This window comes from Giraffa tippelskirchi, chromosome 9 (assembly GCF_054371585.1).
Source record: "Giraffa tippelskirchi isolate mGirTip1 chromosome 9, T2T-mGirTip1v1.2.pri, whole genome shotgun sequence".
Lineage (NCBI taxonomy): Eukaryota > Metazoa > Chordata > Mammalia > Artiodactyla > Giraffidae > Giraffa > Giraffa tippelskirchi.
The window spans coordinates 40,455,592-40,482,030 of NC_137283.1; the positions used below are offsets into that span (position 1 = coordinate 40,455,592).

Below are 26,439 nucleotides of genomic sequence, written 5' to 3' on the forward strand. Positions count from 1 at the left end.
TAGGTGAGGCAAGGATAGACACTGAATGACCACCGAGGAGTCTGTTTCAGTATTATTATCCAACAAATACCATACTCCAGGTGACACATGATTGTGGCATGGTCTAGAGAGGCAACAGTAGAGATTGTGAGAGTAAAGTGATGATGACAACAATAACCAGGACTCCCATTTGCGGTGTATTCTTTGTGCTTAGACATTGTCAATGATTGACTCATTTCAGTCTCACAATCCTGATAATGAGGTACTATTATCATCTCAGCTTTATTGTCAAATAAACTGGGGCACAAGGAGGTTCAGTAAGCTGTTTGAGGCCATACACCTAGCACTTAGCAGTAATAAGAACTCAGAAAACCAGTCTTCAAAGCTCAAACCCTTAACCATTCTATGAGCTTGCTAAATTAAATTAGATCTTCTTCTGAATGCTCAGTCAGCTACCTGGTTTTCATGGTCTTGGCAATTTATTCATTCCTTGCCCAATCCTTCCACTACTATTCAACAGGTTAAATATTTTCTTATATATCAGTTCAAGAAAGCACCTTCAATGGGAATTCTACCTTGTTCTTTATTTTCTATCCTCTTTCCAGTCTCAAAAATGAATGTGTCTTGAAATTGCATGTGTTGACCTATTCTGAAAATTGGCCTTGGAATTTCTTCATATGAAATTCTTTTCTGCACAAACCAGGGTCATAGAACAGAGCTCAGTTGTGAATTCTGATGTTTCTCTTTGAAAATATTTGTTAATGTTGAGAATAAATATGATTCATCAAATTACAAGAGATAAGGAAGGACACTACTTAATGATAAAAGGATCAATCCAAGAGGAAGACATAAAAATTTTAAATATCTATGCACCCAACATAGGAGCACATCATTACATAAGACAAATACTAACAGACATAAAAGGAGAAATTGACAGCAACACAATAATAGTAGGAGACTTTAACACCTCTCTCACACCAATGGACAGATCATCAAAACAGAAAATTAATAAGGAAACACAAATCTTAAATGATACATTACATGAGATGGATCTCATTGATATCTTCAGGACATTCCAACCAAATGCAGAAGAATACACCTTCTTCTCAAGTGCACATGGAACATTCTCCAGGATAGACCACATCTTGGATCACAAATCAAACCTCAGTAAACTTAAGAAAATTGAAATTGTATCAAGCATCTTCTCTGACCACAATGCTATGAGATTAGATATCAATTACAAGAAAAAAAAAAAAAAAACTGTAAGAAACACAAACACATGGAAACTAATCAACACATTTCTAAATAACCAATAGGTTACTGAAGAAATCAAAAGGGAAATCAAAAAATTTCTAGAAACAAATGACAACGAAAATATGACAACTCAATACCTATGGGATGCAGCAAAAGCAGTTCTTCTAAGATGCAGCAATAGCAATACAATCATACCTCAAGAAACAAGAAAAACATCAAATAGACAACCTAACTTCACACCTAAAACAACTGGAAAAAGAAGAACAAAAAAAAAACCCCAAAATTAGTAAAAGGAAAGAAATCATAAACATCCAAGCAGAAATAAATGAAAAAGAAATGAAAGAAACAATAATAAAGATTTAATAAAACTAAAAACTGGTTCTTCAAGAAGATTAAAAAAATTGACAAACCTTTAGCCAGACTCATCAAGAAAAAAAAAGAGAGAAGAATCAAATCAACAAAATTAGAAATGAAAAAAGGAGAGGTTCCAACAGACAATGCAGAAATACAAAGGATTATAAGAGACTATTATGAACAACTATATGACAAGAAAATAGATAACCTGGAAGAAATGGACAGATTCTTAGAAAAGTTCAATCTTTAAAGACTGAACCAGGAAGAAATAGGAATTATGAACAATCCAATTACAAGCACTGAAATTGAAGCTGTGATGAAAAATCTCCCAAAACACAAAAGCTCAGGACCAGATGGCTTCACAGGAGAATTCTATCAAATATTTAGAGAAGAGCTAATGCCTATCCTTCTAAAACTCTTTCAAAAAAATTTCAGAGGAAGGAACATTCCAAACTCATTCTATGAGGCCACCATTATCCTGATACCAAAACCTGACAAAGACAACACACAAAAAAGAAAACTACAGGCCAATATCACTGATGAACATGGATGCAAAAATTCTCAACAAAATTTTAGCAAACAGAATTCAGCAACACATCAAAAAGCTCATACACCATGATCAAGTTGGGTTTATTCTAGGGAAGCGAGGATTCTTCAATATACACAAATCAGTCAGTGTGATACACCATATTAACAAATTGAAAGATAAAAACCATATGATAATCTCAGTAGATGCAGAAAAAGTCTTTGACAAAATTCAGCACCCATTTATGATTAAGACTCCTCAAAAAATGGGCATAGAAGGAACCTACCTCAACATAGTAAAGGTCATATATGATAAGCCAACAGCAAACATTATTCTCAATGGTGAAAAACTGAAAGCATTCCCCCTGAGATCAGGAATAAGACAAGGGTGTCCACTTTCACCACTATTATTCAACACAGTTCTGGAAGTCCTAGCTACAGCAATCAAAGAAAAAGAAATAAAATGAAACCAGATTGAAAGGAAGAAGTAAATCTCTCACTGTTTGCAGATGACATGATACTGTACATAGAAAACCCCAAAGATAGTATCAGAAAATTACTAGAGCTGATCAGTGAATTTAGCAAAGTTGCAGGATACAAAACGAATACACAGAAATCACTTGCATTTCTATATACTAACAATGAAAAATAAGAAAAAGAAATTCAGGAATCAATCCCATTCACCATTGCAACAAAGATAATTAAATATCTAGAAATAAATCTACCTAAGGATACAAAAGAACTGTACACAGAAAATTATAAGACACTAATGAAATAAATCAAAGATGACATAAACAGATAGAGAGATATTCCATGTTCCTGGGTAGAAAGAATCAATATTGTGAAAATGACTATACTACCAAATGCAATCTACACATTCAATGTGATCCCTATCAAAGTACCAATGGCATTTTTCACAGAACTACGTCAAAAAATTTCACAAATCATAGGGAAACACAACAGGCCCTGAATAGACAAAGCAGTCTTGAGAAAGAACAAGGGAGCTGGAGGAATCAACCTTCCTGACTTCAGATTATACTACAAAGCTATAGTCATCAGTAGGGTACTGGCACAAAAACAGAAATATGCCCATGCACCTATGGGTACCTTATTTTTGACAAAGGAGGCAAGAATATACAATGGGGCAAAGACAGCCTCTTCAATAAATGGTGCTGGGAAAACTGGAAAGCTACATGTAAAAGAATGAAATTAGGACACTTCCTAATACCACACACAAAGATAAACTCAAAATGGATTAAAGACCTAAATGTAAGACCAAAAACTGTAAAACTCTTAGAGGAAAACATAGGCAGAACACTTGATAAGATAAATCAAAGCAAGATCCTCTATGACCCACCTCCTAGAGTATATGGAAACAAAAACAAAAGTAAAGAAGTGGGACCTGATTAAACTTAAAAGCTTTCACACAGCAAAGGAAACTATAAGCAAGGTGAAATAACAACCCTCAGAATGGGAGAAAATAATAGCAAATGAAACAATGGACAAAAGATTAATTTCCAAAATGTACAAGCATCTCATACAACTCAATACCAGAAAAACAAACAACCTAATCAAAAAGAGGTAAAAAGACCTAAACAGACATTTCTCCAAAGAAGATATACAGATGGCTAACAAACACATGAAAAGATGCTCAATATCGCTCATTATTAGAGAAATGTAAATCAAAACTACAATGAGATATCACCTCACACCAGTCAGAATGACCCTCATCAAAAAGTTTACAAACAATAAATGCTGTAGAGGGTGTGGAGAAAAGGGAATGCTCTTGCACTGTTGCTGGGAATGTAAATTGATGCAGCAACTATGGAAGACAGTATGGACATTCCTTTAAAAACTAGAAATAAAACCACCATATGACCCAGCAACCCCACTCCTAAGCAGATATCCTGAGGAAACCAAAATTGAAAAAGACACAAGTATCCCATTGTTCATCGCAGCACTATTTACAATAACTAGAACATGGAAGCAATCTAGATGTCCATTGACAGATGAATGGATAAAGAAGTTATGGTACATATACACAACGGAATATTACTCAGCCATAAAAAGGAACACATTTGAGTCAGTTCTGATGAAGTGGATGAATCTAGAACCTAGATTCTAGAACCTAGTGAAGTAAGTCAGAAAGAGAAAGATAAATATATTATAATGCATATATATGGAATCTAGAAAAATGGTACTGAAGAATTTATTTACAGGGCAACAATGGAGAAACAGACTTAGAGAATAGACTTATGGACTCAGGGAAAGGGGAGGAGAGGGTGAGATGTTTGGAAACAGTAACATGAAAACCTACATTACCATATGTAAAATAGACATGGCAGATAGATGGGGAAACAGTGGAAACAGTGGCTGACTTTATTTTTCTGGGCTCCAAAATCACTGCAGATGGTGATTGCAGCCATGAAATTAAAAGACACTTACTCCTTGGAAGGAAAGTTATGACCAACCTAGACAGCATATTAAAAAGCATAGACATTATTTTGCCAACAAAGGTCCGTCTAGTCAAGGCTATGGTTTTTCCAGTAGTCATGTATGGATGTGAGAGTTGGACAGTGAAGAAAGCTGAGCACCGCAGAATTGATGCTTTTGAACTGTGGTGTTGGAGAAGACTCTTGAGAGTCCCTTGGACTGCAAGGAGATCCAACCAGTCCATCCTAAAGGAGCTCAGTCCTGGGTGTTCATTGGAAGGACTGATGTTGAAGCAGAAACTCCAATACTTTGGCCACCTCATGCGAAGAGCTGACTCATTGGAAAAGACCCTGATGCTGGGAAAGATTGAGGGCAGGAGGAGAAGGGGATGACAGAGGATGAGATGGCTGGATGGCGTCACCAACTCGATGGACATGGGTTTGGGTGGATTCAGTGAGTTGGTGATGGACAGGGAGGACTGGCATGCTGTGATTCATGGGGTCGCAAAGAGTCAGACACGACTGAGCGACTGAACTGAACTGAACTGATGTAAAATAGACAGACAATGGGAATTTGCTGTATGGCTCTGGAAACTGAAACAGGGGCTCTGCACCAAGCTAGAGGGGTGGGATGAGGAGGGAAATGGGAGGGAGGCTCAAAAGGGAAGGGATATATGTATACCTACTGGAGATGGAAATGGCAACCCACTCCAGTATTCTCGCCTGGAGAATCCCGAGGATGGTGAGCCTGGTGGGCTGCCGTCTATGGGGTAGCACAGAGTCAGACACGACTGAAGCGACTTAGCAGCAGCAGCATATGTATACCTATGGCTGATTCATATTGAGGTTTGACAGAAAACGACAAAATTCTGTAAAGCAATTATTCTTCAATAAAAAATAAATAAATTTAAAAAATAAATAAATAAATACGATTCATCAATCTTGGGTCATGAATGTGAACTGAAGAAAATTGTTAATTTACTGGGTCACCTCCCTATGGAAGCCTGAACAGAAATGTCAATTTTAAAGTTATGACCCTATTACTGAGTTTACCATTTTAGTCTGAGTCCCATTAGAATGGATTTGATGGACCAGAGGCTGGGCCGACTGTGAGTCAGGTCAGATATTTGCAGACTCAGAGGGCAAGGAGACTCTTAGGAGCTGCCAGGTACCTGCAGTGGTTCTGATGAGGTTAGAGAGGAAAGTGCTAGACAGGTCTGCTGGTCAGGAGGAAGGGTAGGAAAGGGAGAGAAAGCTCAGTGTGACAGGGTGGCATGGATATGCAGGACCCCATCACTGAGATTCACTCCCCGAAAGGAGAGTTAGGGGCAGAAAGATGGTCAGACCTGAGCTGGCACTAAAACTTGAAGAAGAGAGTGTAGCAGATAGAGTTTTGTGATAGGCTTGAGACACGAGCATAAAACACACCCTTATGACAGCAGTTGTAGTAGAGACTGAAGCTTGGTTGCGCTGAACATGGTGGTTCATTCAGGCTGCCAGCATTTCCCTGTGCCAGGAATCATCAAGAGGTTTTGAGATTCACAAATTAGGCTATTCACCATTTCTGCGTAGGAGGAACTTGTCAGACTAAGTGGAATAGCTGCCCCTTTTGGAGAACAGAGGCACATGATCATGGCAAGAGTAACATTGAAACAGGTTTGATTCAGTCACCTTCTACCTGTCCTCAGGTCAAGATTATTCTCACACTCTGCCATCAGGTGGCCCTCGTTGGAGATGAGAAGGAATTAGGTTCTAGGTTCCAAATATTTTCCAGACCTTCTGGACAATGCCTGTTACTATGCAGTGAAGTCAGACCAGAAGCTCAAAGCCACTCTCTCTACAGATGGAACTCTGAGTCCTCGGAGGAATCTAGTTTCTTGCTGGTTTTCAGCTCTTGACCACTCAGGTGACCCTGTCTCAGATTCAACTCCTCCTGGCCTGTCTCCTTCTCTGGCTCCTGCTTCTCTGAGAGCCCCAAACTTGACAAAGAGGCCAGGCCATGCTTATCCTCTGACATGGTCTTCCTCCATCACCCTGGTTCCTCAGGGCCATTGGCCCCATCTCACCTCCACCTTCTCCTGCACCTGGTTCTGAAACTATCTGGTGGGCCTTTTCTCCAGTCATGCCTAATGCCCTCACCTGCTCCCCACCCTGGCTCTACACTGCATTTCTGCTTCTCTACAATATCACAAATGACCTGCTAAAATCAATTGCAGAGCTAAGAACTCTTAGTGTTCCAGAGCAGGGCAATGAGACTGCTGCACCTTTGGGGGAATCTCTTAGCATCCTGAGATTAGACTTCTTAAGACACTAGAACTGGAAGGGACTGTTTGGCCCAATATTCTGAAGCTCAGAGTCGAGAGAGAGCATGAGGCAGCATTAGCCTAGAACTTCTACACACACCGTGTTGTCTCTGTAAATGGAGCTACTGGGTAGAAGTTCTAACAATGACAACAAATGAATCTCTTGTTCAGGATTTACCACTTCCTGTTTTCATTCTTGTCCCTCCCCTGCCAATTCCAACTGAGAGCCAAGGTGACCTTAAAAGATGAAACAGTTCACAAGTTAGTCACCTACTCATAATTCCCAACTCCCTTCCATAACACTGAGAATAAAATCCACACTTCTTCCCATAGGCCTGCCAGTGCTGGTTGTCGCTGATCTTCCCGATGCTATCTCCTGCCACTACTTCCTGATACCACTGCCCCTTCTTACTGTGTTGCAGCCACATGAGCTTTTCTCTCGTCCTCAAAGACACCAAGCCGTCGCTGCCTCTGTGCTGGGAACACTCGTTCCCCAGATGTTGGTTTTTCTCCCCTTTTGCTGAACTGCCCTCCTCAGAGACGTCTTCCTCTATAACCTCCTCCCCACACCCAATTCCATTCCCTGTTACTAGCTTCAGTTTTCCATGGAACTCTGTACTAGCTGAGGTGATTTTACACGTTAGGTTTTCTTTGTTTGTTTGTCTCCCTCTACTACCAAGTACATTTCCTGAGGGCAGGTGTCAGTTTTCATTCAGCACTGTATCCCAGCACCTGGAATAATAACTAGCAATCATAGTAGATACTTGGGCTGAAGCTCTCCTGATGGCTCAGCGGGCAAAGAATCTGCCTGCAGTGCAGGAGACATAGGAGATGCAGGTTTGATCCCTGGGTCAGGAAGATCCCCTGGAGGAGGAAATGGCAACCTACTCCAGTATTCTTGTGGGAAAATTCCATGGGTAGAGGAGCGTGGTGGGCTATAGTCCATGGGCTTGCAGTCGGACACAACTGAACAACTAACACTTTCACAGTAGGTACTCAAATATTTGTTTAAAAAATGAAAAAAAAAAAATCACAAAATGACCACAGACTTCTCCTCTGGAACGAATGTGTTATGATAAGGTTTTAGTTTACAGGTTCTAGAAGTAAACCATACAAAGAACAAAAAAAAGAGGAAAAAATTCTGTTTGCCCCTGTAGTTATTTTAATAAGAACTAAAATATGTAGTTACTAAGATGCATCTTATACATGATATTTTAACTCCATACTCTGTAAAAAGAAAATTGTTGCTGCCAAAATTACAGGAATGTGGTTTTGATTTAAAATAATGTAGAAATAGTTCTAATAAGTTGTTAAATCTAGTTTATTTCTGGGACTTCAGTGAATTTTTCTTTTCATGAAATTATTACTTAAAGTTCTAGTTAGTGCATTAATGTCAATAATTTAAATGAATTTCTTTTTGTGCAATTATCTTGGATTGGAAGGCAATAAAACAGTTGGAATTACTTTTAACAAATTGCACATTCTTCCCCCTTCATATACCCTACTGTTAACATTAGGGAAACTTACTGCAGTAATTTCATATTTAAAGTGGAATTATTTAGTTTAAGGGGAATTACAGAGCTAAAAAGAATCCGCATGCTTGGTCACTTTCACCTTTAAGAAAATAAAAACACCAAGAGGTCGTAATTCCTTAATAAATGATATTCAATCACGCTCTATGTATTTGGATTTTGTTTTAAAGAAATTAGATTGGGGAGAAAGCATCTCAGAGACAGAAGCTGAACTTTGAGAAGATAAATAAATTAATGCATAATGCGTTTTTAAACTCATGAATAGCTAATCAGTTCCTTAACCTATAGAAGTATTGGGCATTTTTCCCCTTGGAGAGACAGAGTTTAGCTAATGTCTTAGAATGTAAAGGCAGTTATAGGAAAGGGTTCATAATTAAAGAAGAAAAAGTATTCCTCTGAAATTTCTGTGTTAAACTAGTGGACAATTTAGTGAAATTGGAAGATAATATTAAAATATTATGGGCAACAGCTGAGAAGCTGATGTATCCTTAGGCTGCAAACCATGCTCTGGAAATAGCAAAAATTAATGATGACAAAGTCAATGAGAAAATGCAAAGGAAAAGGCTTGTAAAACTGATTTATCTTCTATGAAAAAGTAGAGCAGATAAGACATACCTTATATACCTTGAGGATAATGACACTGATCTTTTTGAATTCAGAATCAAAATACATTAAAGCAAATCATGAATATAAAGCAGGAGGGTGAAACAGACTTTATAGATGGGGCTCTTGTTTGGATACTCAGCCCATGCCAACTTCTGGTGGACACAGATTTCTCTCGTTAATAATCTTTCATACCACTGACTTACAAGGGCCACGTCCTGCTCTGCCTACCTTCAAAATGAAAGCCATGTAGAGAGTAGGGGGTGTAGCAGAATAATCAATGCCAGTTAGAATCGTACAGTCCGGAGCCAAAATTAGCCTTTCCTGAATCAATCTGTTCACATCATTTAACATATGTTTTATCGTTGTTGTTTAGTTGCTAAGACATGTCCAATCTTTGCAATCCAATGGACTGTAGCCCACCAGGCTGCCCTGTCTGTGGGATTTTCCAGGCAAGAATACTGGAGTGGGTTGCCATTTCATCCTCCAAGGGATCTTCCCAACCCAGGAATTGAACCCACTTCTCCTGCTTAGGAGGCAGTCTCCTGCACTACAGGCAGATCCTTTACCACTGGGCCACCTGGGATTAACCCATACATTATATTAAGTGAGGTAAAAAAAATATATATATAAGTGTCTCTCAACACAAAATCTTGCAGGAATACATAGATATCAGCCAAATGTAAATAAACCTAATTCTAAATCTATGAGTATTCATAGTGAGACCTAAAGTCACTTAACCTTCACAACTCTATGAGGAATACACTAATATTAACTATATTTTGCAAATGAAGAAAACAAGACATAGAGTTCAGGAACTCTATCCAAGAACAGACAGCTGATACCTGGCAAAATCACACCTGAATCCAGGTACTCTGGCTCCATATTTCATACTCTTAACCATGACACGATTATACAATCCCTATGGAAATTCTTGTACTTATTTATCTGTCATCCTTTTTATATGAATAAACTTAGATCTCTCATGAAAAAGCCCTGGAACCCTGATGCATGGACATGAGCATGGGGGTTAAGGTGTCTCTGCTCAGATAGGAGTTGTGTATACCCGCCTGCTATTTCTCACCAAAACACTTATCAGGCCTTCCCCATGCAGTGCGTTGTCCTCAAATAATTCATCAGTAATTACAGTCTTTTAAAATCACATTTCAAATCTCCAAAATATATTCTTTTTATCAGAAAGCTGTTTGTTTTCACTTATATATACGGAATTTTCACCTGAGACTTATACTCTCAACTGTATGTCTTATTTGATGTGGCTTTTATGCACACACTTAAAAATCTTAAGAACCCAGTTATCATTTCTTCAAAGACAGTTAACATCTCTATATAAAAAAACTGTGACCTGATAGTCAGAGAGTGTGGCCCACACACTGGCACCACAAATGGTATTACTCAATGCCCAATATACCCAAAGAACCTAGACACCCTTTGGATCTGTTATAAATGTACTTAAGCCAAATTTACTGAAAATGTTTGAGATGTCCTTCAGTTGCATTTGACCAACTCTACATTTTTCAGCAATATAAATTAAGTAGGTCCCTGAAACTAATGTAGACACAGATTAAAATGGAATTTCCTAATGTGTAGCATTCAGTATCTATTTTACAACATTAATTCAATTATTCTTGAGGGGAAGGGGTGGAGGGAAAACAACAACAACAACAAAAGCCCTTTTAAAGCCATGCGCAAAAGAGGAGAGCCGTTGCTCGAGGTCTTTCTTTAAAATCCTTCACTTCTATAGCTCCGGCAGCAAACCTCAGCGCCTGTGCTTAGGCATTTATGTAATTCTGGGAGGACAGAGCATGTATTAGCCATAGCTACTGACTTTGATAAATCACCTGAGCTCTGTAGAATGCGAAAGTATATTGCAAGGAGAAATGCAATGTTGTCTGTGATAACACTTTCAGGTCTCCAGAGAAAGCACATACTTAAATACGGCAAAAGCCTAGGAATAAGACTGTCAGAATAGCCAGGGTCATTTCAGCTCCCCCAAGTGGCAGACAGTGGTACACAGTGACCTATCTGCCTTCATGCTTCTGAAAACCATCCACATGCTGACCACTGCATGCCGCTAATCATCTGGTCTGTAGAGAGTCATCCGGCTGCTCTGGCCTAAAGGGGATCTACCATACCAGGCTTGTTTGTTTCACCATTTGTTTTCATACTAAAGCTGTACCATGAGCATGACACTTTCCATCTGGCCATGCTACAACGATGAATTTATATGTATCAGTTGGTACGTAACAGTAGCATATAGCTAACTCCACCTTCTCATCTTGTTCAGGAACACTTTTACACTTTAATAATATTGAAGAGAGAATGTTATATTAAGCTCAAAATATCAATTCAAGTCCTAACTCATCCACTAATTAACTGTGTGACCTTGAACTTGGCCTCTTTGAAGCTAATAACTCTTGCTTCATCTGTGTTCCTGGGGAGAATGATCCAATGAACTAATAATGTACTGAAAGTGGTTTAAAAAGGTAAAGTGAAATTTTTTAGTAATGGTGCTGCTATTGGGCTTCCCCCCTGGCTCAACGGTAAAGAATCCACCTGCAGTGCAGGAGACACGGCTTCGATCCCTGAATCAGGAAGAACTCTTCGAGGAGGGCATGGAAACCTACTTCAGTATTCTGGCCTGGAGAATCCCACCGACAGAGATGCCTGTCAGGCTACAGTCCATAGGGTCACAAAGAGTCAGACATGACTGAAGCACACATTGAAAAAATAACGATTAAATATAAAAGTAATCCAAAATATGCCCTTTATATAGTTTTTCACTTTAATATGCATACACACATATAACTGAAACATAAGTTTACAATATAATCTCTGCATGTCTATTCACTTATCTGTCCTGAACCTGTTCTGAACTTCAGGTCTTACATGTTCTGTGCATGCATAACCATGCCCATCCCAAGTTATTGTAGAAAAATTAATTTTCAGAATAATCAACACTCACTTTTCTTCCTAACACTGCTATTTAGCTGAGCTAGAGATAATCTTCACAGGAAATTTTTTTTTCCTTAAAACACAATTCATTATGTTCAAAAATAGGCACAGTCCACTTTAGAACTGAGTTAATGGTAGATTTTCCTGATCAGAATTCCCCCTTTAGTAGTTTAGTAGGAAAATGTTTACTTCTGGAAAATGCCTGTTTCCCAGGGATTATTAATCATAGTTTATTGGGAAGTAATCAGTAACATAGTTTGCTTTCCCACCCCTTTCAGAAAATTTAAATGCTTTCCCACCCCTTTCAGAAAATTTAAATGCTGAGATACTCATTTTTGCTATGAAAATCTACCCAGTAATTACCATATTTACTTTTCATTTATGGGGGAATAATCTGTTTTAATTAAGCCTAACTGAAGAACTTTTATCAGATGTAATTATCCCTTTCGATAAATATGTCTCCACTAATTACATTTAACCATGGGATTTATAGCTCTTAAGTCATTTAGTAGGAAACATAATAAATCTTTAGTTATACATGCTAAATTACTATAAATTAATTCAGATCATTAACATAATAAACAAATTAGGATAATTTTGCTTAATTAGCTTGGGTGGTTAACTCAAAATCCCATGTAAGCTTCATGGTAATCTTGATTTTCACCATTATTTCTGGAATGACATATTCTGAAACAAAATTTTTGGAATATTTAAATATAAAGCAGATTATTTCTCTTAAACCTTAATTCTTTTAATAAATGATTATTTTCTAAAGAGGGAAATAAAACTGACTGCCCTTTAGTTTTTGAACTTTGTAAAAATTGCATAAAACTTTACAATCTAAATATATGTCAAGTAAAAATACTTCCTATTTCCTCACTAAGGAAGCTAATTTTCATTTTTCTACTCTAATAAATGTCTCCCAATTTTTAAAAACTTATATATATATATATATCATATATATATATATGATACATTTTAGGTGCATCTCTAAGATGGTTGATCCTTAATTTAGGCTAAAGAAGGAAAAGTATACAGCAACAGGAAGGGAATGCTAGCCTAGGAAGCACTTGAAGAAATTTGGAACAAATAAAAGGAAGTGTGTCTTTCCCCATGAGTGTAAAACTCGTGGAAATTTATTATCCCAAGAGGTGGTGCAGACCAAAAATGTAATTACCCCCAAAATAGTCCAGCTACATTCAGAGATGCTAGCACTCATAGATTCCAGACTCAGGATGAGATATTGGAGAAGCGATATGTTTTGTTCTATCATAATTCTGCCAAGTACTCCCCCTGTTCCTTTCACTTTTTTTCACGCAGAAAACTCCTGGGACTCTTCAGGATCCAGCTCAGGGGTCACCTTTTCTAAGCAATATTACAGAATGCTCTGTTAGGTGTCTTTGACAACACTCCTCCATTTGTTTCTGATTTTCTCTGACATTGGATGATGAACTTCAGACACAGGTAGCCCTTCCTGACAAGATATTCCATACATCAGGGAAGACGAAGTGAACAGACATTGCCACTGTGATTCTTTACTGTCTAAGCCACCAGAGAAGCTCAGAATATCAGAGTGGGTTGTCATTATAATATTATGTTACATATATACATAATATTATACATCATAGCTAATGTTATAAAATGGTTTGTGTCAGGTTCTCTTTCAAGTACTTTACATGAATTCTCTACATCTTCTTAACCCCATAAAGCAGGTACTACTATTACTTCATAGATAGAAAATTTATGTGAAGCCTATAACCAGATACTATTGCTATTTTACAGATGAAGAAATCAAGAGAGAGTATTAACTTGCAATCATCACACAGTAACTGGCAAAACTGATATTCCAAATCACAACCATTACACTATATATATTCTCTGTCCCACTAGCCGCAGGAGAGTAGACAAGAAATTAACTTTGATTTTGAAAGCTTGCTGGATTTTCCAAGTATTATCATAATGCACAGTTGAATTAAAAAAAAGACAACTGGACCTCTACCTCACAACACAGACAGAAAAATCAATTCATGTTGGAACAAAACACAGACATGAAAGCAAAAACAAAAGACCTCATTAGAAAATATAGAAGAATATGTCCTCTTTTTTCTTGGAGAAGAAACAGAAAGCATAAAACATAAAAAAATTCAATAACTTGGAATCATTCAAATTAAAAACTTCTGCTTATCAAAAATACTGTGAAGGAACTCAATAGGCAAGCCACAGACTGAGACAAAATATTAACAAAGCATAAATTTGACAAGGAGCTTGTATCCAGAATATATAAAGAACTCCTGCAAGTCAATAATAAAAAGATAGGGGCATCCCTGGTGGCTCAGTGGTAAAGAATCCACCTGCCAAGGCAGGGGACATGGGTTTGATTCCTGGTCTAGGAGGATCCCACATGCCATGGGTCAGCTAAGCCCATATGCCACAACTACTGAGCCCACATGCTCCAACTACTGAAGCCCATGTGCCTAGAGCCCATCTCCCCTACAACAACAGAAGCCACTGCAATGCGAGGCCTGCACACCACAACTAGAGAGTGGCCCCCACTCGCCTCAACTAGAGAGAAAGCCCACGTGCATCAACAAACATTCAGCACAGCCATAAATAAATAAATGCCTTTAAAATAATAATAAAAAGGCAACTCAAAAAATCAAGCAAAAATATTGAACAGACGCTTTATAAAATAAAGTATATAAATAGACAATAAGCACATAAAACATACTAAATAGTACTGGTTATCATGGCAACACAAATTAACATCATTAAATACTAAAACTCATCCACCATAAATTTAAAAGATTGGTAATATGAAATATTAGAGAAGATATGGAGCATTCAGAACCCTCACACATCGCTAGTGAAAGTGTTAAATGGTACAGCTTTGGAAAACTGTCTAGCAATTTCTCCAAAAGTTAAATATGCAGTATCTTATAACACAATTCCACTTCTTGCTTTTTACCCAAGAGAAATCAAAATACCTGTCTACAAAAGCCTATACACAAATGTTCATAGCAGCTTTACTCATAGTAGTTCAAATCTGGACATCTGGACAAGCCAGATGTCATTCATCAGGATGGTACATAAATTGTGGTATAATTTTATAATCAGACACTCATACTAAAAGGAATAATCTACAGAAATACATAACAACATGGATCAACCTCAAAAAATGTGCTGAGTAAAAGAAACTAGCAAATTAAATAAAAGGACATTATGTATGACTTCATTTATATGAAACTGTGAAATAGGCAAGACTAACATTTAGTGATAAAAATAAGATGAGTGCCTCTTCTGGGGAAGAGGAGGAAGAAATGATGGGAAAGGGGCATAAAAGAACTTTCTGGGGTGGTCAATAAAAGTTCTGTGCCTTGATACACATTCAGTAAAACCTACTGGGTATATACTTAAGATCTGAGGATTTCACTATATATAAATTATATCACATTTTTATAAATGGGGGAAAAACAGCCAGAGAAGATACATGATGATTTTAATAACAAGATACAGCTTTCACACAGATAACATCAGTTTTAAAAATGAGTGTGAGGAAGTGAAAGGACAAGAATAAATAACCATTAGTCTGTGAGGAAACAATGCCAGTATTGTTCTGAATACAGTGGCAATTTTTATTTTTATTTTAACCCAGATGATTACATTAACATTCTTTTGACATTTTATGATAAAATAATGTTAATTGCTTGCTATTATACCCTGTGTCAGAGAATTACATCTTCCTTTAGAAGAAAGATGGACTCTGGGGTCAGATATGTTTCCTGCCTTTATCAGGGTGATAAATGCTCCCAAAGACCCCGGATAGGGGCCACTGATTTACTGCCAAAGTTCACACAAAATGAAGCCCCAATCTTACCCATAGCAGAAGTTTACAAGGCTTGACTTGAAAGGACCCACACCCCTCACCAAGTGGCCTTCAAGCCTAGTGTTCCCACCATGATATGCGTCTGTGCAGGAAGGTTCACTTGTCATCTGTGTGGTGGGAAGCATCTGTCACCCGTGACTCATGGTCATCAATACAGTCATCAACAAGCTAAGTGGAGACATCAATCTATTCCCTCCTTTGTTCTAGCATCCAGAACTCAAGTTTTGCTGAACCAAGTCCTCTTTTCCCAGGTTTCTTTACAGTTTGGGAATTTATGATTCATGGGGAAGCTTTTTCTTTGCTAATGAAAAGGAAACAGATGCTGTTGTTCTACTTTCTGTTCTGAATGTGGATGGCATGTTTGGAGATGCAGCAGCTATATGTAGCAGCAACCACGAAGAAACAGCCAATAAGGATGATGCAGCAGAGTTCAGGAGGAAGCTAGTTTCTTCATAGCATGAGTCAACCCCTGAACCAATTCTAGACTATGTGCTCTGAGAGCCCCTGTTCTGGTGGGTGGAGACTCTTGTTGGGAAAGTTCAAGGACATAGACTCAGGGAGGACCTAAACACATAGAAACAATAGCCCTAAAAGCATGTAGAAAGAAACATAAAAGAAATGGATAGCTTCAAAGATTAACTTTGTTCTGAGCAGGCCCTACATTTAATATCAGATTTAAAGGATTAGATGAAAACAGAGGAAGCCTAAAATGTCCAGTTTCCTTGAACTTAAGAAAAAAAATTGATTTCTAACTTGGATAAATGACTATATTTCACCTTTTAGAGCATGTGTATATGTGTGTGTTTAAAAAAAGAGAAAGAGAAACACCAAGGCATTTGGTACTCTGTGCTTCTTTTCTAAATTTCTGAGCTTTTATTCTATAATACATTGTACTTTGCTGTATTCTGTCCAAGGGGCATCCATTAATCACTGTCTCATTCTTGGCAGTGACAGTGTAGACAATGCATCATGTCAAAGATGCTCCTGTTAATAATTAATGATAATTTCCATAATGGAGGGGGTGACACACTGTATTATACCCACACTCAAGATAACCAGGCCTGCCCTCCACTCTTGTTACCCACAAGTGTCTCAAGGGCAGCCTCAGAAAACACAGCGACCCACATCTATTGCTGCCATTAATCTGCCATGAGGTAAATGGTGGTATAAAAGGTATTGTGTATGAATTGAGGAGTAACAGGAAGGCCTGCTCACTCCATTCTTCAGCTCTTTTTGTCTGAACCAGATTTCATGCAGCCCCAGCTTGCATCAGAATGTGTCACACTATCAGCTTCTCCACCTTCTCCTGCCCCAGACATTCTAAATTTGAATATCCTAGAGTGGTAGACACTGTTGATTGCCTATCCAGTGTTAAGCATCCCTTCTGTCTTGCTAAAACAACACCAACTTCATACAGGGCACCAATATGTCCAGCTAAATACTCTCTTTTCCAGGTTCCCTTGCAGCTATGGCTTGCTATTTGACACGGGACTGGTAAGTGAGAGTAAGTGTAAGCCTCTGATGAGAGTTCTTAAGAAAATTTGATTTCTTGATTATAAATATGGGTATATACATAAAATCCGGCACCCCTCTTCCCACTTCTTCCTGACTTAAAGGTGGGCATGGAAGTGTAGAGTGACAGCCACTATTTTGTAGTCAGAGAAAATGACCAAAAAGCTAAGAATAGTAAAGCATAGTAGCAAAGCATGCCCAACTCTGTGCCATATGTCTCTGTACATGCTTTCATATGAAGAAGATCAGCCCCTATTGGTTTAAGCCACTTCCATTTGGTGCTTTTCTTTCCTGAAACCAATATATTTCCGAGTGATACAGGTAATGGTAAGAACCTGTACTTTAAAAAACTGCACAAATGATCAGCTGTCTAACAAGCATTTGCAATTTGATATGTCTAAAACAGAATACTTTATCTCTATGTGGTATCTTCTTTCCTACTATCTCCCCTTCACGAGATCTGCCCTTCTTCCAGCTTTCCCCCATAGGAAGAGGCACTACACCACTTACCCAGGTGCCTGAGCCAGAAACCTAAGGATCATTCTTCACCTCTCCTACCCAATACCTAATTCATCAGCAAGAGCTATTAACACTATTTCTAAAGCATGCCCCAAACCCACCTACTTCTCTCTCTCTCTCTACTCCAACCCACTTCTTGAGTCCGGGCTGTCACCATAGCCTCTTAAGTAGTTCTTCCCTAGCAACCAATGGTTTCTAATGATACATGTCAGACCATGCCATTCTCTGATTAAGACCCACTAAGAGCTTCCCATGAACTTGGACTAAATTCCCACCTCAACTGGGAAGGCCCTATATCACATGCCCTTGAGATCTCTGGGATCTCAGCTTGTACCACTTACCCCACACTCACTGGGTTTCAACCTCTCTGGTCTTCTCTTCCTTCCCCAAACACATCAGGGTCATGTCTACCTCGGATTTTACACTGTGTCCCCTCTACCCCGGGTGCTCTTTCTCTATAACATGCACATTTGTATTATTTTAGATTTTAGCTTAAATACCAGGGGGCTTCCCTGGCGGCTCAGTGGTAAAGACTCCGCCTGCCCATGCAGGAGACGTGGGTTTGATCTCTGGGTTGGGAAGATCCTCTGGCGAAGGAAATGGCAACCCATTCCAGTATTCTTGCCTAGAAAATCCCATGGACAGAGAAGCCTGGCAGGATACAGTCCATGGGATGGCAAAGAGTCGAGCATGACTTGGTAACTAAACAACACAACTTAAATATCACCTCCTCAGGCTTGCTTTCCCTGCTGTCTCTATCTAAAGCAGCCAGTCCCTCCATTTACTCTCCCTTTCATCATTCTCCTTTTTGCTTCATAGCACTTATCATACTCTGACATTTTATATATGTTAATTGATTTATTTTTTGATTTCTGCCATTAGAATTTATGCTCCTTGAATTCAATGAGTTTATATGTCTATTCCTTAGTTAACCTCTAGCACTTAGAATGATGCCTAACATATAATAAGCTCTTTTCTAATATATGAACAATTTTTTTGAATGTATGAATGCATCATTGTACATCCACAAGTTAGAACCACTTAGACAAAATATTCAGATTATTTAGTTACTTTCTGTTTTATATTGGATATCCTCATCATAAGAAACACAGTCCTCATTGACTGAATGAGGAATGCAGATTTCAGTCATGGTAGACATTTATAATTTCATTGATCTCCAATAATGTGATCCTGACTATTCTGGTAGCTTGTCCACTCTTTTTAAGAACAAGAAATGACATTTTGCCTTGGATTCTATCATATTTTGCAAAAAAATTCTGTTTTCCCCATTAAATGCACTCTGAATTTACCCTATTTTTACTTATTAGGAAAGCATCAAAATCTAGGTATTTTCATAAAACATTCAGAGGTCAAAATTCCTGAACTTACAGAGTGATAACTTCCCAGGACTCATTCTGAAGTCTATCACACCATTTGCCAATAAGTACAAGAAAAAAATCTAACAGAAGGCTTGGGGAGAAGTACAGTCATTTAGTTTGAAAGATAAATTATACCAATAATGTATACTATCACACACTGAAGAGTCACCAACCTGCTTTAGTTCAACTTTGTTACCAAATTACTCATCTTAATTACTGCCTTCTTCTTTTCCTTATCTCATTTTTCCTAGTCATATTAATGGTTGCATAATAATATTAGACAATGTTCACTAAGCTTAACTCTAAAAGTAATGGCTGTTTTAAATCAGAGTTAATTAGTATGTCAAGAAGTTCAGGTACCTATGGGGCCATGCGATTTTTTTAAGGCACTGGGGGAAAAAAAGTCACTTTACCAAATGCTACTTTCATGATTCCACAATGTATTTTTAATATTTTTCTTAATATTGTCACTGAAGACTGAGTAACGCAGTTCTTGAGTGATCATTTGTCATTGCTAAGTACAGATGAGTGAGATCTCCCTAATCCTGCAACCACGGTGGAAAATAAATCTAACATTAATTTATGAATCTCAGTGCCATTTGTCTTCCAGGTTTAATAGTGAATCATGGTTTATACTATTTATAGTTCATCACATAAAAAGAAGGTTGTCAGGAGCAACAGATCAGAGTAACATAATTCTCCTCTCCCATACTCTCGTCACTGCTCCTGGAGAACACTCGGTGGTTTGAAGGGAGTTAGAAGGCACACTGCCCTTGGATGTGTGTGAGAAATGTTCTGAGACTTCAAGGGGTAGAAGCGAGTACAGTGAGGGATGTCTCTGAGAACCACATGCATATGGAATAAGCATCATAAATAAAAGACCTGTTATCCTAGGTATCATGGCCTGTGAATTTGTCCATCTGGGGGTCCTCTGAGAGTGCCCATGACCTCTCCCCCAATCCTCCACAAAATAACCAGAATTTCAGGGCAGTTGAGAAAAAAGAGCAAAAATAATTTGCTTTGGTTTCACTGGTTCTTTAAATACATTTCTGCTTGAGAAATAAGGCCTGTCTCTTTAAAATCAATATTAGCAAAGACACAAAAATGAAAATAGGAAGAACTGGGCAACAAAAATAAAGAGGGTCCCTCAGTTCATGGATAGATTCTCAAGTCTTATTGTTAATTAAGCTCTGAGCCATTAATTAAGCCATTAGTGGGGCAGCAAAGAGATTGTGGGTAGTCAGCCCTGGACTAAGCCTAGCAAGGGCAGTGCTGTGAGTGCTGACTAGAGAGCAAGGAGATGTCCATCATTCTCAGGATCTGCTGGGAAATCTCTGATGAAATCTGACCTCAAGTTGAGAGATACCAATCTATCATATTAGTAGTATTGCCTATTTTCAACTACACTGAGTTCCTAACAAGGTAAAATTGCAAACATTTTCAATCTACTAGTATTTACTGAGCACCTACTCAGTCCAAAACACTATGTACTGCATAAAGATACCTGAGCTCCTATGATTCCCTTTCTGTCCCCTGTAACAATAAGCCACACTGATCACGGTCTGTTGTTTAACTGTCCACCTTCCATGCAGACTACCAACTTGAGGAATGAGACTTTGTCTATCTTGATCCCACTACTTCTCCAATGCTTAGCACATAGTAGGTGCTCAAAATATGTGTCTGAATGAGTGACTGGGAAAAGAAATCAAAATGAAGTCACTCAGTCTTGTCCAACTCTTTGTGACCCCATGGACTGTATAGCCCATCAGGCTCCTCTGTCCATGGGATTCTTCAGGCAAGAATACCAAAGTGGGTCGCCATTCCCTTCTCCAGGGGATCTTCCCAACCAGGGGAGCAAACCTGCATCTCCTGCATTGGAGGCAGATTCTTTGCCATCTGAGCCACCAAGGAAGCCCAAATGAGTGACTAGAAGTGCACAGAACAGTTTAAGAGGAAAGATACAAACACATGAAAAGCTGACTGACAAGAGAAGAGCTGTCCCCAAATAGCATGTGAGGTGCTGAATGAAAATTAAGATCAGGGCTTGAGAGAAGAGAGATCACTGCCGGCTGGAGTGGGGACTCCCTCAGGTTTTCAGTCTCTGACACTGAGTCTGTTCCATGCTTTTCCAGGACGGAGACAAAGGCAAGCGTCTAATGAGGGCGAGGAGTATGAAAATGGAGGGACTAGTTGGGGTAGAGAGGAGGTGTCCTGTCAGTACAATCTCACTTGCTATTGTGTTTCTATTTGTTCACACTGTACATGTATAAGTTACACTACAATTATTTTAAGGAAGTGTCACAGACTAGTACTCAGTTACAATTAATCAATTGAATTAATAATTAAGGACCAAGCACTTAACACTTATGCTCCCATTTAATCTATATGCCCATCTTTGAGGTATCATATCTTCATTTTGAAGATGAGAATACTAAGCCCTGGAGAGCTCATGTGAAGTAGACCAACCACAATCCAGAATAGCTGACTTCCAAAGCATTGCCTCCACATTTAACCCCAAGTAATGACCGGTAAAGGATCTGCAGTGCAAGAGACCAGGGTTCAATCCCTGGCTTGGGAAGATCCCCTGGAGAAAGGAATGGCAACCCACTCCAGTGTTCTTTCTGGAGAATTCCATGGACTGAGGGGCTTGGTGGGCTATAGTCCATGGGGTCCCAAAGAGTTGGACATGACTGAGTGATTGACACTTAACAATGACCTAGTCAGATGTTAATTCTGTTGAACTCAACAAGTTAAGTGAACAACTCTTAGACGGTAAAATGAAATTAAGCTACAGTTTTTCACAATATGAGGGATGCTTTATGGTATGGAGGGCTTCCCTGGTGGCTCAGCTGGTAAAGAATCTGCTTGCAAATCGGGAGACCTGGGTTTGATCCCTTGGTTGGGAAGATACCCTGGAGGGAACAGCTACCCACTCCAGTATTCTGGCCTGAAGAATTCCATGGACTGTAATAGTCCATGGGGTCACAAAGAGTCAGACACGACTGAGTGACTTTCACTTTCATTTTACAGTATGGAAGGGCTATGGGCTATTAAGAAGACTGGGAAACAATGAACTATCTGAAAATACCAAAAGGTGATACAGTAATGACTCTAAAATCAGAGGGTTTCAAGATGGTGCAGAGTCTAGGAAGGTAGGAAGCAGTAAGCACAAGAGGGGAAGATGGGGTCTAATCAATGGTATGAGTCCAGTCTGGCCAACTAGACCCTTGTTAAAATGACCCCCATTACTGCTCTGTCTGAAAGTTCTCATTTAGAGATATATTCCTTGGCATAAGAAATGTTTTTTCCCTATCATCAATTGCCATCATGCTCCTTCAACTACACTTCAAAAACGTGTATCAATCACTTATTGGAAGAGAAAGAAGCATGCCAGCTCTAGAGTACAAAACTGAATAAATCTAGGTCCCTGGTCCCAAGGAGTAGATGGGAAAACAACTCCATATACTGGAGTTTATACTTACTGGGAGTCACCGAAGTATTATGGGAACATATGGTGGAAGAACTTAACTTTGCTCTCCTTATCTCTATTTCCAGCTCCATCCCCCTGCACATACCTAATTCCCCAGCAATAGGATGACGAGCCCCTCTGCTTCACTCTCTGGGGTAAGCATCGGTTCAGTTCAGTTCAGTTGCTCAGTCATGTCTGACTCTTTGTGACCCCATGAATTGCAGCACACCAGGCCTCCCTGTCCACCACAAACTCCTGGAGTTTACCCAAACTCTGTGTTTGTGTTCACAAGAAACAGCTTGTGTTTCTTCCAGCCCAGCGTTTCTCATGATGTACTCTGCATAGAAGTTAAATAAGCAGGGTGACAATATACAGCCTTTACATCCTCCTTTTCCTATTTGGAACCAGTCTGTTGTTCCATGTCCAGTTCTAACTGTTGCTTCCTGACCTGCATACAGGTTTCTCAAGAGACAGGTCAGATGGTCTGGTATTCCCATCTCTTTCAGAATTTTCCACAGTTTATCGTGATCCACACAGTCAAAAGCTTTGGCATAGTCAATAAAGCAGAAATAGATGTTTTTCTGGAACTCTCTTGCTTTTTTGATGATCCAACGGATGTTGGCAATTTCATCTCTGGTTCCTCTGCCTTTTCTAAAACCAGCTTGAACATCTGGAAGTTCACGGTTCATGTATTGTTGAAGCCTGGCTTGGAGAATTTTGAGCATTACTTTACTAGTGTGTGAGATGAGTGCAATTGTGCAGTAGTTTGAGCATTCTTTGGCATTGACTTTCTTTGGGATTGGAACGAAAACTGACCTTTTCCAGTCCTGTGGCCACTGCTGAGTTTTCCAAATTTGCTGGCATATCGAGTGCAGCACTTTCACAGCATCATCTTTTAGGATTTGAAATAGCTCAACTGGAATTCCATCACCTCCACTAGCTTTGCTCGTAGTGATGCTTTCTAAGGCCCCCTTGACTTCACATTCCAGGATGTCTGGCTCTAGGTGAGTGATCACACCATCGTGATTATCTGGGTCGTGAAGATCTTTTTTGTACAGTTCTTCTGTGTATTCTTGCCACCTCTTCTTAATATCTTCTGCTTCTGTTAGGTCCATACCATTTCTGTCCTTTATCGAGCCTATCTTTGCATGAAATGTTCCTTTGGTATCTCTAATTTTCTTGAAGAGATCTCTAGTCTTTCCCAATCTGTTGTTTTCCTCTATTTCTTTGCACTGATCGCTGAGGAAGGCTTTCTTATCTCTCCTTGCTATTCTTTGGAACTCTGCATTCAGATGGGAATATCTTTCCTTTTCTCCTTTGCTTTTCCAGATAAAACCCCTTAAATCTTTTTGTCACCTCCACTGTATAAACATAAGGGATTTAAGTCATACCTGAATGAATCTAGTGTTTTTCCCTACTTTATTCAATTTAAGCCTGAATTTTGCAATAAGGGCCTCATGATCTGAGCCACAGTTAGCTCCAAGTCTTGTTTCACTCACATGTGTTTTGGCTGGTACCCAGGGTAGTGAAACATCAGTCCAAGACAATTCATGGTGAAAAGGGCAGTGTTTTACAAGCAGAACAGTTCATTAGTGATCAGTTGACGCCATTTTATTAACCTATATTGACTGCTTTTTAAATGCAAATTGAATGCTTTAGTGAAAACTAAATTGAAATATTACATCGGAATTAGTCTTGATGAAAATACATCGCAGACTGATGCTCGGATCATCACCTGCACAGCTATAAATTACTAGTGAGTCAAAAGCCCACTTGATTATTGTCCCTCAGTTGAACAAAGACAATTTAGTGTTTCAGGAAAACCATTAAATCATTAGGAGACATAGGAAGCAACTCTCTAAATAAAAGGGCAAAGAGGTAAAATGTGATATTTATTCTTTAGAATAAACTAACACTTTAATATGTCAACGATGCTTCCTTGAAACTGTCACCTGATTTATTTAAACAGCTAATTAGCAAGGAGGTCAGAACTATCTGGAATGTGGAAAGATAATAAATTTTCTGTTACAATATATGAGAATACTATATAATGCTAGTGATCTTACGGAGGAGGTGTAAAAATAGATATCATATATCATACAGTTTGATTAAACCCATTTTGCACTAAATATTCATCATATCTTATCTAAGCTTAAGCACATTGGAAAATCTCATGTTATCCCACAGTCCTTGACTCCAAGGAGAAATCAAAGCTCCCAGTGGAGACAGACACATGAAATATATACATCTGTGTATTATTATTATTATTACTCATGTAATTATCTCAAGTGATATGGTCACTGCAGGTAAAGAAAATCTATAGGAAAGTACTGATTTATCTCATCACGAAAAGGTGTCCTCCATACTTGAGTAGAGTGATATATTTATCTGTTTGCTAAAAATGAAGTGCTAATTGGCCAATCTGGTTAAACTCCCTGGAGAGAGAACTAGATGAATGGAAGGTTGTTAAGAGGTGTAAACAGATCAGAAAAGGTAAACCAACTTGTAAATTAAAACCCAAGTAATTGTTAGAGGAGAGAGAGGGAAGAGAAAATGATATACAGGAGCAGAAAATGCCATGCATTTGTGTGCCCTGCTACTTACAGTGGTGGGGATGCTAGGGAAGGCACCGAATCCCTGACTGGTCAGGGATCTGACTGCAATAACTGTACTGTGGTGTCTATGAAGTAGAGTTGCATCAGGCCATAAACTCTAGAACTTAATTCCTTGCAACCAACTAGAAATGTTTGAGTGCCTACTCCAGTAACCCTCGGACCAGGTTGTGAGGAGCTAAAAAATGAATTAGAAGTAAATCTTGCCCTCAAATGGTCTGAGCAGAAAATACAACAGATGTAAAGAAGGCAGAAGTTTTCAAACTTTTAGCAAAAGTGATCTCACATAGAACTCCAGCAGGTGAAACAGACAAAAATGTTGCTCTTTTCATTGAAGTAGAAAGCCAGAGTTGTAGATTCTAGCTCTGTATGTCATCATCTGAAAACAGTCACTCTGCTACAGCCAATCAAGGTAGAAAGCGACTTGTTCCATAAAGGAACAAAAAGGTTTCTACAAGAGCACAATGCTGTGAGCATGCTCACCTAAAGTGCTTGAGATAGCACTATACAATAGAACTTTCTGAACTGTTGGAAATGTTCTCTGTATGCACTGTCCAAAAGAGTAGCTACTATCCAGATGTAGCTATCAATCATCAAGCACTTGAAATGTGGCCAGTGTGATTAACATTTCTTTTTTTAATTTTAAGTAAATAGTCACCTCTGCTTAGTGGTTACCATTTCGAACAACATAGGCTTAGAGAAAGTCTTCATGTATATACGGAGAAAGCAACAGGGCCTTAGGACATGGGCAGCACTCAGACATTCAGAGGGAAACCAGGAAACAGCACTCCAAGTAGAGGGAATTGAATAAGGAAAATAGGAACACCATTTCCTAAAAGAAATATTACTTTAAAAGAATGCATGTGCTATAATTTTGAATTGTTATCTTGGGGATCTTTAGTTCCTTTTTCTATGCAACAACGTAGAATTGCCATGGATTTGGCTGATTAACACTCAAGGATATTAGTTCCAAGGTAACTAAACAGTCATTGTTTTAATATTTGCCTAAAATACAGCAAAAACAAAGAGCAGGACCCAAGAGCCATCACCCAGGAATGAGAGGCTTCCTGTCTAAGAAAGGCAATACTGGGGACACCTACCTTCTGGTCT

At 38.7% G+C, this 26,439-nt stretch overlaps 1 long non-coding RNA gene across 1 annotated transcript in view; it reads right to left on the bottom strand.

The window, feature by feature from the left end:
* The window catches only part of LOC145519844 (uncharacterized), a 111,683-nt gene extending 88,821 nt beyond the window's left edge, over nt 1-22,862 (bottom strand). The window contains exon 1 of the long non-coding RNA XR_014063960.1: nt 22,824-22,862. This is a non-coding gene — a long non-coding RNA (uncharacterized LOC145519844). The remainder of the gene's footprint in view (nt 1-22,823) is intronic.
* Between the last annotated feature and the right edge of the window lie 3,577 nt (nt 22,863-26,439).